Source organism: Pogona vitticeps, chromosome 3 (assembly GCF_051106095.1).
Source record: "Pogona vitticeps strain Pit_001003342236 chromosome 3, PviZW2.1, whole genome shotgun sequence".
In the NCBI taxonomy this organism is placed as follows: Eukaryota; Metazoa; Chordata; class Lepidosauria; order Squamata; family Agamidae; genus Pogona; species Pogona vitticeps.
In genome coordinates this window covers 23211075-23221416 of record NC_135785.1, presented here as the reverse complement: position 1 = coordinate 23221416, position 10342 = coordinate 23211075, and the positions used below count along the sequence as shown (strand labels likewise).

General features: G+C 40.4%; 1 long non-coding RNA gene across 2 annotated transcripts in view; it reads right to left on the bottom strand.

Moving 5' to 3' along the window:
• LOC144587785 (uncharacterized) overlaps window positions 1-10342 on the bottom strand; it is an 88688-nt gene that overhangs the window by 16660 nt on the left and 61686 nt on the right. The window contains exon 1 of one of the 2 annotated variants that reach the window (XR_013542928.1): window positions 2107-2523. The exons of the other annotated variant lie outside the window; for it this stretch is intronic. This is a non-coding gene — a long non-coding RNA (uncharacterized LOC144587785). Of the gene's footprint in view, window positions 1-2106; window positions 2524-10342 lie in introns of those variants that run through there. 2 annotated transcript variants of the gene reach the window in all.

Sequence of the window (10342 nt, the reverse complement as noted above, 5' to 3'; positions counted from 1 at the left end):
ATCAACTCATACACAGTTACCCTTGTAGAGGGAGTATTTGGGTAGTATTTGCCAGCAAGATATTTATCTCTGGCAAACCAAACTTCTGTGCAATTCCTGTTACATGGGAGTACATACTTCTTCAGAATTCTTGTCTGTCTGTCTCTGTTTGTTTGTTTGTTTGTTTGTTTGTTTGTTTGTTTGTTTGTTTGTTTGTTTGTTTGTTTGTTTGTTTGTTGTATATACCACCCCACTAGTGCAGACACTGCTCTTGCTGGTTTACAAGTTAAAACTTAAATATCCCACAGACCCCACATAACAATACATACAACAGTATGGTAATTTAAAAATCATACAGAGAGAGAGAGAGAGAGAGAGAGAGAGAGAGAACAAATTTTTTTAAATATTAACAGCATCCAGGAGACTCAGTTTTTGAAGGCAGCTTTGAATAGTTCTATTTTCAACAATTTCCTGAATGCAAGGAGGAAAGAGCCTGTTGCAACTCTGCTGGAAGCCTATTCAAAGCTGGGGGCCAACACCAAGAAAGACCAATGACTGGTCTTCATAATTCTAGTCTCTCTCAGTGTAGCTACTTTAAGCTACACAAATTGAAATGATAGGGTGAAACAGACAGCTGATTGATGGGAGAGATGTTCTGACAAATATCAAGGTCCTAAATCATTAAGGCTTTATAGATCATAGCCAGGGAGACTGACAAGGAGCCGATGAAGGAGTTGCCAAGACTGGGGATATATGATCCTAACAGTAGGATCTCCTCTTATCTGGATTTAGTTTCAGTTTATTGGCCATTATACAGCCCATTTTCAATGCTAGATAGCGCTGAAGGACATGTACAGCAAAGATGTAAATGATGAAACAAAGGAGAGTTAAGCTGTGTGTCATCAATGTACTGGTGACAGCACACCCCAAGTCTCTGAATGACTTCTTCCAGCAGCTTCATGTAGATCTTACAATAGCTTTGGGGGGAATGGCCAACCCCTCTGGGACCCCATAACAGAGGTCCCAAGAGATGGAGATGTATTTCCAAGCTGTACTATTTGGGATCAGGCTATCCACAAAGGACTGGAAGCAGTAGAGAAGGTAGCCCCTGATCCCTAAACTCAACAGCCATCTCAGAAACAGCTGTGGTCAATGGTATCAAAAGCCAACAAAAGATCCAGGAGGACCAACAGGATTACAATCCCCTGCCTGTCTCCCTTAGCAGATTGTCTTACAGGGTGAACAATGCTGTTTCAGTATCATATCTAAACCCTGACTGAAATGGATCCAGACTGTCCACTTCTTCCAAGAACGCCTGCAACTGATCAGTCACTACCCTCATAATTAACTTGCCCCAAAACAGGATATTTGGTGCTGCGGGTTAAACTGCAAAGCCTCTGGACTGCAAGGTCAAAATCAACATGAACAGTTCAAATCAACATGAGGGAGTGAGCTCCCGTCGCTTGTCCCAGCTCCTGCAGAACCTAGCAGTTAAAAAGCATGTAAAAATGCGAGTAGATGAATAGGTACCATCTCAGTGGGAAGGTAACAGTGTTCTGTGCCTAGTTGCGCTGGCCACGTGACCACGGAAACTATCTACAGACAAACACTGGTTCCATGGCTTGGAAACGGGGATGAGCACCGATCCCTAGAGTTGGACACGACTGGACAATTGTCAAGGGGAAACTTTACCTTTACTTTTATAGTTCAAATTATCTGTTGCCCAAATAGTTTTTTAAGATTGGAACTTATAATGAGTCACAAATGTAGGTATAGTCTTTATACAGGGCGGCTGCCACTTGCATAATAATGGCTGATCAAAAGACCTGTGGCAGTTTCATTAACTAGACCATAAGCCTTCTGCAGAGGAAAAAAAATTATTTATAATACCAATTCCAGTTACTAAGGGATAACAAGCCAAGTAGCAGCCCTGTACATTCCTCCAGTTGATCAAATGGGGGCTATCAAACCTAAGACCTGACCCCAATGCATAAATGTTGTACGCCGCCCAGAAGCCACTGGCAATGGTGCGGCTAAAAAAATATTGTAAATAAAATAAATAAATAAATAAATGCTTGTTTAATTATATCTATATTTATTAAACCACCAAAGAAGCACTGACCTCACCTGCAATCAGAGCCAGTCTTTGATACAAGATTTGACCGTGATGAGACTGTCTTTCAGTGACTCATACTCTATAGGACCAGCCTATAAATTAGGAAAGAGAGACTTGTGGTAAAAATGTTGTGTCTGAATCATTTGTAATCTAAATGAATGAACCCGAGATTTTGAAGAAAAGTAATGCAGTGTTTTTGTTGAGTGAAACCATTTGCCTGCATGTGCCCAATATCCTCTTTATTGTTTTAGGTGACTGGAGAAGGACCTGCCAGTCTATCTATAATACACACTGAGATCCTGGCATGAAAACAATTTTTTGCAGACAGACATTATTTCACCTCCTTATGTTTGAGGTGACCTTGAGGAGTGTGAATACAATCAGCAAAGTCAACAAAGCTGCCAATGAGCAGCTCTGCCAGATGGGAACCACTCACTCTAAACAGCTTCTCTGAGTCATGTACTTTGTGTGGGTGGTAAAAAAAAAGGGGGGGGGAGAGAGAAGGGAATGGGAAAGAATCTGTTGCTATATTTAACCACGAATAATAGGAAGAGGTTCGGCTATTGAGTTAAGTTGTAAATAACAGTGAAATGAAATCACCCTTCAGACATTCATGTCTCTATCATTATGGCCTGCTGAGAAAGTGTATGAGTAATGAAGATTGAGGTTTCATGGGTAGGAGGGAGAATTTGACCCCTGTTTAAAATTAAAAGAGAGCATGAGCAAGCACAGCATCTTCTAAATAACTCTAGATCAGTGCTTCCCAACCTTGGGTCCCCAGATGTTCTTGAACTACAACTCACAGAAGTCCTGGCCCGCACAGCTAATAGTGAAAGCTTCTGGGAGTTTCAGTCAAAGAACATATGGGAATCCAAGATTCAGAGTGATTGCTCTAGATCAATGGTTCCCAAAGTTGGATAACCCAGATGGTTTTGGACTGCCATTTCCAGAAGCCTTTACAATTAGCTGTGCTGGCCAGGCTTTCTGGGAGTTGCAGCCCAAGAACACCTGGTTTACCCAGGGTTGAGAACCACTGCTCTAGATCATGGCACTAGCCTTGCTGCACATTAACCTATATTCTTTCCTGTTATGTACCATTCTGCAATGGCACTGAAACTTTGCTGTACTGTGTGTTAGTATTTGCTCACACATTCAAACCTACCACGTTTTCTTAACTTACGGGTGTTACATTCAATGTGGCTGGAAAGATTTCTGTAATGGAAGCCAACAGTTTGCTCATTGTGATGCTACTGCATCCATTGGTCAGGAGACATGAAGATGAGGCCCTATCCTGATCTCTCTATGAGCTCACAGAAAGACGAAAATCAAAGCAAGGGACTTTTTCAGGATGATAGAAATGGAGGAGGAAGTCCCATGCTTCCACCTAATTGTAATTAGATGCAAGTTGGGTGTATTAAACATACTGTGGTTTCTTAGAAGCACTGTGATATAGTGGTTACAGTTGGACAAGGATCAAATCCCCACTCACCATGAAACTCATGGGATGACCTTGGGAGAGTTCCACTCACTTAGTGTCAAATACCTCAGAGGGTGGTTGTGAGGAGAAGGAGGGGAGAAAGAGAATCATGCACAGTGCTTTGAGTTTATTGAAGGAAAGGCAGTCTGTAAAAGTATCAAACAATACAAGACCTTAAAGAAATGTCTTAGGCTCTATGGTTCACCTGAAATTTAATTATAACCAGAGCAAAATGTACTATGATTCACATTATATTAATCAGCAGGAAAGAATGAATTTTCTTCAGTAGACTGTGGCAGCTGGGAACTCTGACAATGTACTTGGTGGCCCTGAGAAATATTTGGAGAATTGTTTCCAATTGTTTTACTTTATTTGAATTTTTTAAAAACTCTCTCAGTGTCTGGATAGCACACAAATATGTTAAGCATATGACCTATGCTGGGAAGAAATCACATTCATGCATGAATATTTCAAGTCTCCCTTATTTTAATAGCTTTGGTGAATATTTTTTTTCTAGAACTAGAAATTCTTGCATGATGAGGTAATGATAGTTTTCCTGGCTTTTGTTTTTTACATGTGCAGAGTCATTGTCTTGCTTCCTTATTCATTTTCAAGTTAGAAATGATTCTGGAGAAAGTGTCAAGAAATCAATGTTCTATGTCTGGAGGAAAAAACAATGATAGCAACCCAAGGCGCTTCCAGAAACAGGTTTTATAGTCATTGTCATTTGTTGGGAACCCTCCTGTCCTTTGCCACTTCATCTACCATATTTTGTAAATTAGCTAAAAAGGGAAAATTGGGAAAGCCGTGCACCGTCTTTTGAATGGCAGCGCTACAGAGCCTGGAAGCACATCTACTCAGTGGCAAGTGTTCAAGCTCTTAACTAGAAAATAGCTAGTTCCTCAACTGTTTCAAGCACTGAGTGTAAAATTTCAAATTGAAAATACATAATGATTTTAAAATAACAAATTAAAGAACATTGGTGGAGTTTGTGGATAATCATGATTCCATGTTAACATATGCTACAATTTTAGTCTTTGTTTTATTCTATTTCGAATCCATTTTCATGCTGATGCAACACCGCAGTATTTTCTCTGCATTTAATCAATGTGGAAAGAAGTAGCCTTAGTACCGATTAGTTACAGCAGTTTTGCTGAGAGAGAGTGCCAGTCTGTTGCTTGCCCCTGTTTTTTTTTTTTTTAATCTAGCTAGGCATGTCCACCAGCTGCAGAGGAGAGGACCCATTGGAAAGGTCCCATAATTCAGTGATAGAACACATATTTGAAATGTAGGTGGTCCCAGGTTCAAACCAATACTTCCAGTGCATCTCTGTGGCTCAGAAACTCAGCACGCGCCTTTCTAGCTCAGAATGTGTCTTCTATTTCCTTATGTGCTGGGATTCTCCAAAGGAGCTAATGATTTCTGGTTAAGACAGAATAGTGAAAGATGATGAGACACTCTACATAGTCTGGGCTCAAACATAACTAATTGTTAATTACCAGTTGTAGTCAATGGGAAGCACAAACATTCAGATATCAAAATCTTGACTTCAAGATCATCCAAGTTGAACCTGACTGGCTCCAAATAAATTCAGGCCAAAGCAGTCTATTTTCTAAAGTACCCTAGAATCAAGACCAAATCTTGGGGGAAGTACAGATAACCAGGAGACAGTACTGAGGTAGATAACTGAATAGTTGGAGCTAGGTAGACTTCTGCAATTCCACAGGCAGTTGACACTGGAATTTCACTTGCAACAAATGCCACAGCAAACCTAGTAGCCTCATTTGGCTGAATTGCCTCTCATTCAGTTGCTCTTTCCTGGGTTGATTCTCTTCATGTCACATCTTCCCTTATCCTCAGCAGTCTACAGGTGAGACGAAGGAGGTTTGGCCTCCTGAGCTACTGTTTCCAGGAGACTTTTTCCTCTTCTTCTTTGGTAACACTCAGAGTCAAGTATTGTAAATTTGATGTAAATAGCACTAAAGCTGTAATACAAACTCAACACATGGAAAAGACATTAAGTTTTATAAATAGAACTGGAGGTTGTATTGTACACAGCCCTTGCCAGGAGAGTATATTTCATGATGTTGAATAATTTGAAACTGATGGTACAGTTATAGTGCTTATAATAACTCAAGGTGCTGTATTATAAAGTTTAGTGTCTAGGTACTGCTTCTGAAACAGATTTTAGTTGATAAACTAATTTTCCTATTGCCATAAAAAATTAGGATGTGTTGAGGCATACTGATAAAACAGCATTACAGAAGATCTGCCATTAAAATTGCTAATATAATTCCAATAGATCTGTTTATCTGGACTTCAGTATGAAATCCAATATATGGGATGACTTTTAGTATAATCCTTGCAAATTGAACCATCCAGCACTCGCCTCCTGAAACATTACACCCTTAAAACAACATAATGAAAAAAGACCTGCATAATTGGTATAGCAAAAAGCCAACAACAGTATATCCAAGAACAACCTTGCAGGTGTATGACTGCTCCCCTTTCTTCCTATCTGGATATCATAAGCAAGATGCTTTCTGAGGCCCTGTTGGATGGCTGTTGAGCTACTATTGAGCTTTGCATATCATGATTTGTCTAGGGCTGATATGGAGAGAGTGATCACAGCTCAGTGGTAAAGGACAAGCTTTGCATGCAAAAGTTCTCTGGTTCATTGCCTGGCATATCCAAGCAGGAAGAGTCTGAAAATCTGCTGAGTTCTAGCAAATGGGTAATATTCAGTATAGATGCAGAAAATCATGAACTGGGTGAATCAAGGTATCTTTGGTATAAAAAAGAACCCTAATTTGTTAAATATATGGCTTGAATTAATGTGTGTGCTTTTGAATATTGCAGATACCCTGAACTGCCAGAAAGACGAACAAATGGATCCTGCACTATGTATTGAGGCAAAAATATTGAAGCTCAAGCTGTCCCATTTTGGGCATATCATCAGGAAGGAGGATTTTTTTAGAAAGATAATAATGTTGAGAAATATGGAAGGCAGCAGAAAAACAGAGAGGTCAAATATGAGATGGGCTGATTCCCTAAAGGAACCACAGATTTGAGTCTGCAGGAGCTGAGCCAGGGCAGTTGAGGACAGAAGATTTAGAAAATTGTTCATTAATTATTGTTGTTGTTGTTTAGTTATGTCCGACTCTTCGTGATCCCATGGACCAGAGCACGCCAGGCCCTCCTGTCTTCCACTTCCTCCCAGAGTTTGGTCAAATTCATGTTGGCAGCTTCGGTGTCACTGTCCAACCATCTCGTCCTCTGTCATCCCCTTCTCCTCCTGCTTTCACACTTTCCCAGCATCAGGGTCTTTTCATGGGAGTCTTCTCTTCTCATGAGTACTGGAGTCTCAGCTTCAGGATCTGCCCTTCCAGTGAGCACTCAGGATTAATTTCCTTCAAAACAGATAGGTTTGTTCTCCTTGCAGTCCAGGGGACTCTCAAGAGCCTCCTCCAAAAGCATCAATTCTTCGGCAGTCAACCTTCTTTATGGTCCAGCTCCCATTTCCATACATCGCTACTGGAAAAACCATTGCTTTGACTATGTGGACTCTTGTCGGCAAGGTGATGTTTCTGGTTTTTAGGATGCTGTCTAGGTTTCTCGTCACTTTTCTCTCAAGAAGTAGACCTCTTTTGATTTCGTGGCTGCTGTCACCATCTGCAGTGATCATGAAATCCAAGAAAGTAAAATCTGTCACTGCCTCCAGATCCTCCCCTTCTATTTGCCAAGAGGTGATGGAACCACTGGCCATGATCTTAGTCTTTTTTATGTTGAGCTTCAGACCATTTTTAAGAGGTTCATTAATTCCTCCTCACTTTCTGCCATCAGAGTGGTATTACATCATGCGAAAGGCAGGACTGGATGAATTCCGACTTGGGATTCCTCCAGTCCAGCCTTCCGCATAATGTATTCTGCATATAAGTTAAATAAGCTGGGGGACAATATACAGCCTTGTCGTACTCCTTTCCCAATTTTGAACCAATCAGTTGTTCCATATCCAGTTTTAACTGTTGCTTCCTGTTCCACATATAGATTTCTCAAGAGATAGATAAGGTGGTCAGGCACTCCCATTTCTTTAAGAACTTGCCATCGTTTGTTGTGGTCCTCACAGTCCAAGGCTTTTGTGTAGTCAATAAAGCAGAAGTAGATGTTTTTCTGGAACTCTCTGGCTGTACTGTAGTTGGAGCATTCTTTGGCATTGCCCTTCTTTGGTTTGGGATGTAGACTGATCTTTTCCAATCCTCTGGCCACTGCTGAGTTTTCCAAACTTGCTGGCATATTGAGTGTAGTACCTTAACAGCATCATCTTTTAAGATTTTAAATAGTTCGACTGGAATGCCATCACCTCCACTGGCCTTGTTGTTAGCCATGCTTTCTTAGGCCCACTTGACTTCATTCTCCAGGATGTCTGGCTCAAGTTCAGCAACCACACTATCTAGGTTGTCTGGGATATCTAGATCTTTCTGGTATAATTTTTCTGTGTATTCTTGCCACCTCTTCTTGATGTCTTCTCCTTCTGTGAGGTCCCTACCATATTTGTCCTTTATCATGTCCATCTTTGCACAAAATTTTCCTTTAATATCTCCAATTTTCTTGAACAGATCTCTGGTTTTTCCCTTTCTATTATTTTCCTCTATTTCTTTGCACTGTTCATTTAAGAAGGCCCTCTTTTCTCTCCTTGCTATTCTTTGGAAGTCTGTGTTCAATTTTCTGTAACTTTCCCTATCTCCCTTGCATTTGGTTTCCTTTCTCTTCTCTGCTATTTGTAAGGTCCCGTTGGACAACCACTTTGCTTTCTTGCATTTCCTTTTCTTTCGGATGGTTTTTGTTGCTGTGTCCTGTACAATGTTATGAGCCTCCATCCATAATTCTTCAGGCACTCTGTCCACCAAATCGAGATCCTTAAATCGGTTCTTCACTTCCACTGTGTATACATAAATGATTTGGTTTAGATTATACCTGACTAGCCCAGTGGTTATTCCTACTTTCTTCAGCTTAAGTTTGAGTTTTGCAGAGAACATAATCAATCTGATTTCGGTATTGCCCATTTGGTGATGCCCATGTGTAGAGTCGCCTCTTGTGTTGTTGGAAAAGAGTGTTTATGATGACCAGCTTGTTCTCTTGACAAAACTCTATCAGCCTTTGTCCTGCTTCATTCTTAACTCCAAGGCCAAACTTCCCTGTTGTTCCTTTTATCTCTTGGCTCCCTACTTTAGCATTCCAGTTCCTTATAATGACAAGAACATCTTTCTTTGGTGTCAGTTCTAGAAGTTGTAATTCTTCATAGAACTGGTCAATTTCAGCCTCTTGAGCATCAGTGGTTGGTGCATACTTGGATTACTGTGATATTGAAAGGTCTGCCTTGGGATTCATATTGAAATCATTCCATCATTTTTGAGACTGTATCCCAGTACAGCTTTTCCCACTCTTTTGTTGACTATGAGGGCTACTTTATTTCTTCTGTGTTCATCAATAGGGTCCCCATAGGGTCTGAAGCAACCTGATGCCACATAACAATTATTTTCAGTACCAAATTCCACTGGCTGGTAATACCTTTATTAATGCTAAACACAATGGCAACAGAGAGAGACAGAATGAGAGGTTTAGCTTAGTCAAGGCAAAAACAGACATCATCAGTAGCACCGCATTAGAAGAGGAAAATCCTTAAGGGCTGATTATATGTGAATGTCACAACAGGAACTATTGTCTCCTCCCAGCACTTGAAAATTTGCTTGCTTTTGTTTTGGTGATTGTTCAAGTACATGAGTCCCTTGAGCTCTGATTTCTCAAACTATAAGACTTCCTGAGCCACGGTACCTCCAACAGTACAGTAACATGATTTTACTTGTAATGCCTGTTTTGCTCAAAGTATTACGATTATGTGTAGGAAAAGATGGTAGATGTGACTATCTTATATTCTTATATGTTATGTTTTGTCTTTTACCTAGAAATTTTGGGACACAATAAATGTTTCCTATTAAAATTTTAAAAATCCATAGGTTATCTGGATCTCCAGCCAGCCATCATGGATGGCCCTTTTTAAGGAGGGACTATACAGAGAATGATATAATCATAGAATATGTTGGAAGCATCCTATCAGATCAAGTCCAATGCCCTGCTCAGTGCAGAAATCCAAATCAACGCAGATTTGACAGATGGTTGTCCAATTTTCTCTTGAATGCCACCAGCATTGGAGTACCCCCCAACTCCTGAGGTAATTGGTTCCATTGTCGTACTGCTAAGAGGTTTTTTCCTGATATTCAGCTGAAATCTGGCTTCCTGTAGCTTGAGCCTATTATTACATGACCTGCACTCTGAGATAATTGAGAACAGATCCTGCCCCTTTTCTGAATGGCTACCTTTCAAGTCTTTGAAAAGTGCTATCATATCTCCCCTCAGTCTTCTTTTCTCAAGGCTAACCATGCCCAGTGCTTTCACAGGGGTTGCAGTGCCCTAATCATCCTTATTGCCCTCTCTGAACTTGCTCCAATTTGTTGGCATCTTTCTTAAAGTGAGGTGTCCGGAACTGGACACAATACTCTGGATGAGGCTAACCAGTGCTGAATAGAGAGGAACTAGTAAGCCGGTCATTTCTCTTTTATTTATTTAAATATTTTTATCCTGCCTTTCTGCTAAAAGAACTCAGGGAGCGATTAGTAACAGTGAGGAATACTTTGAGTTGGAATGAATTTTCTTACAAAGCTCTATCAATAGGTAATATGTGTTGTATGACTTGTAAACTTTTAACCTCTGCC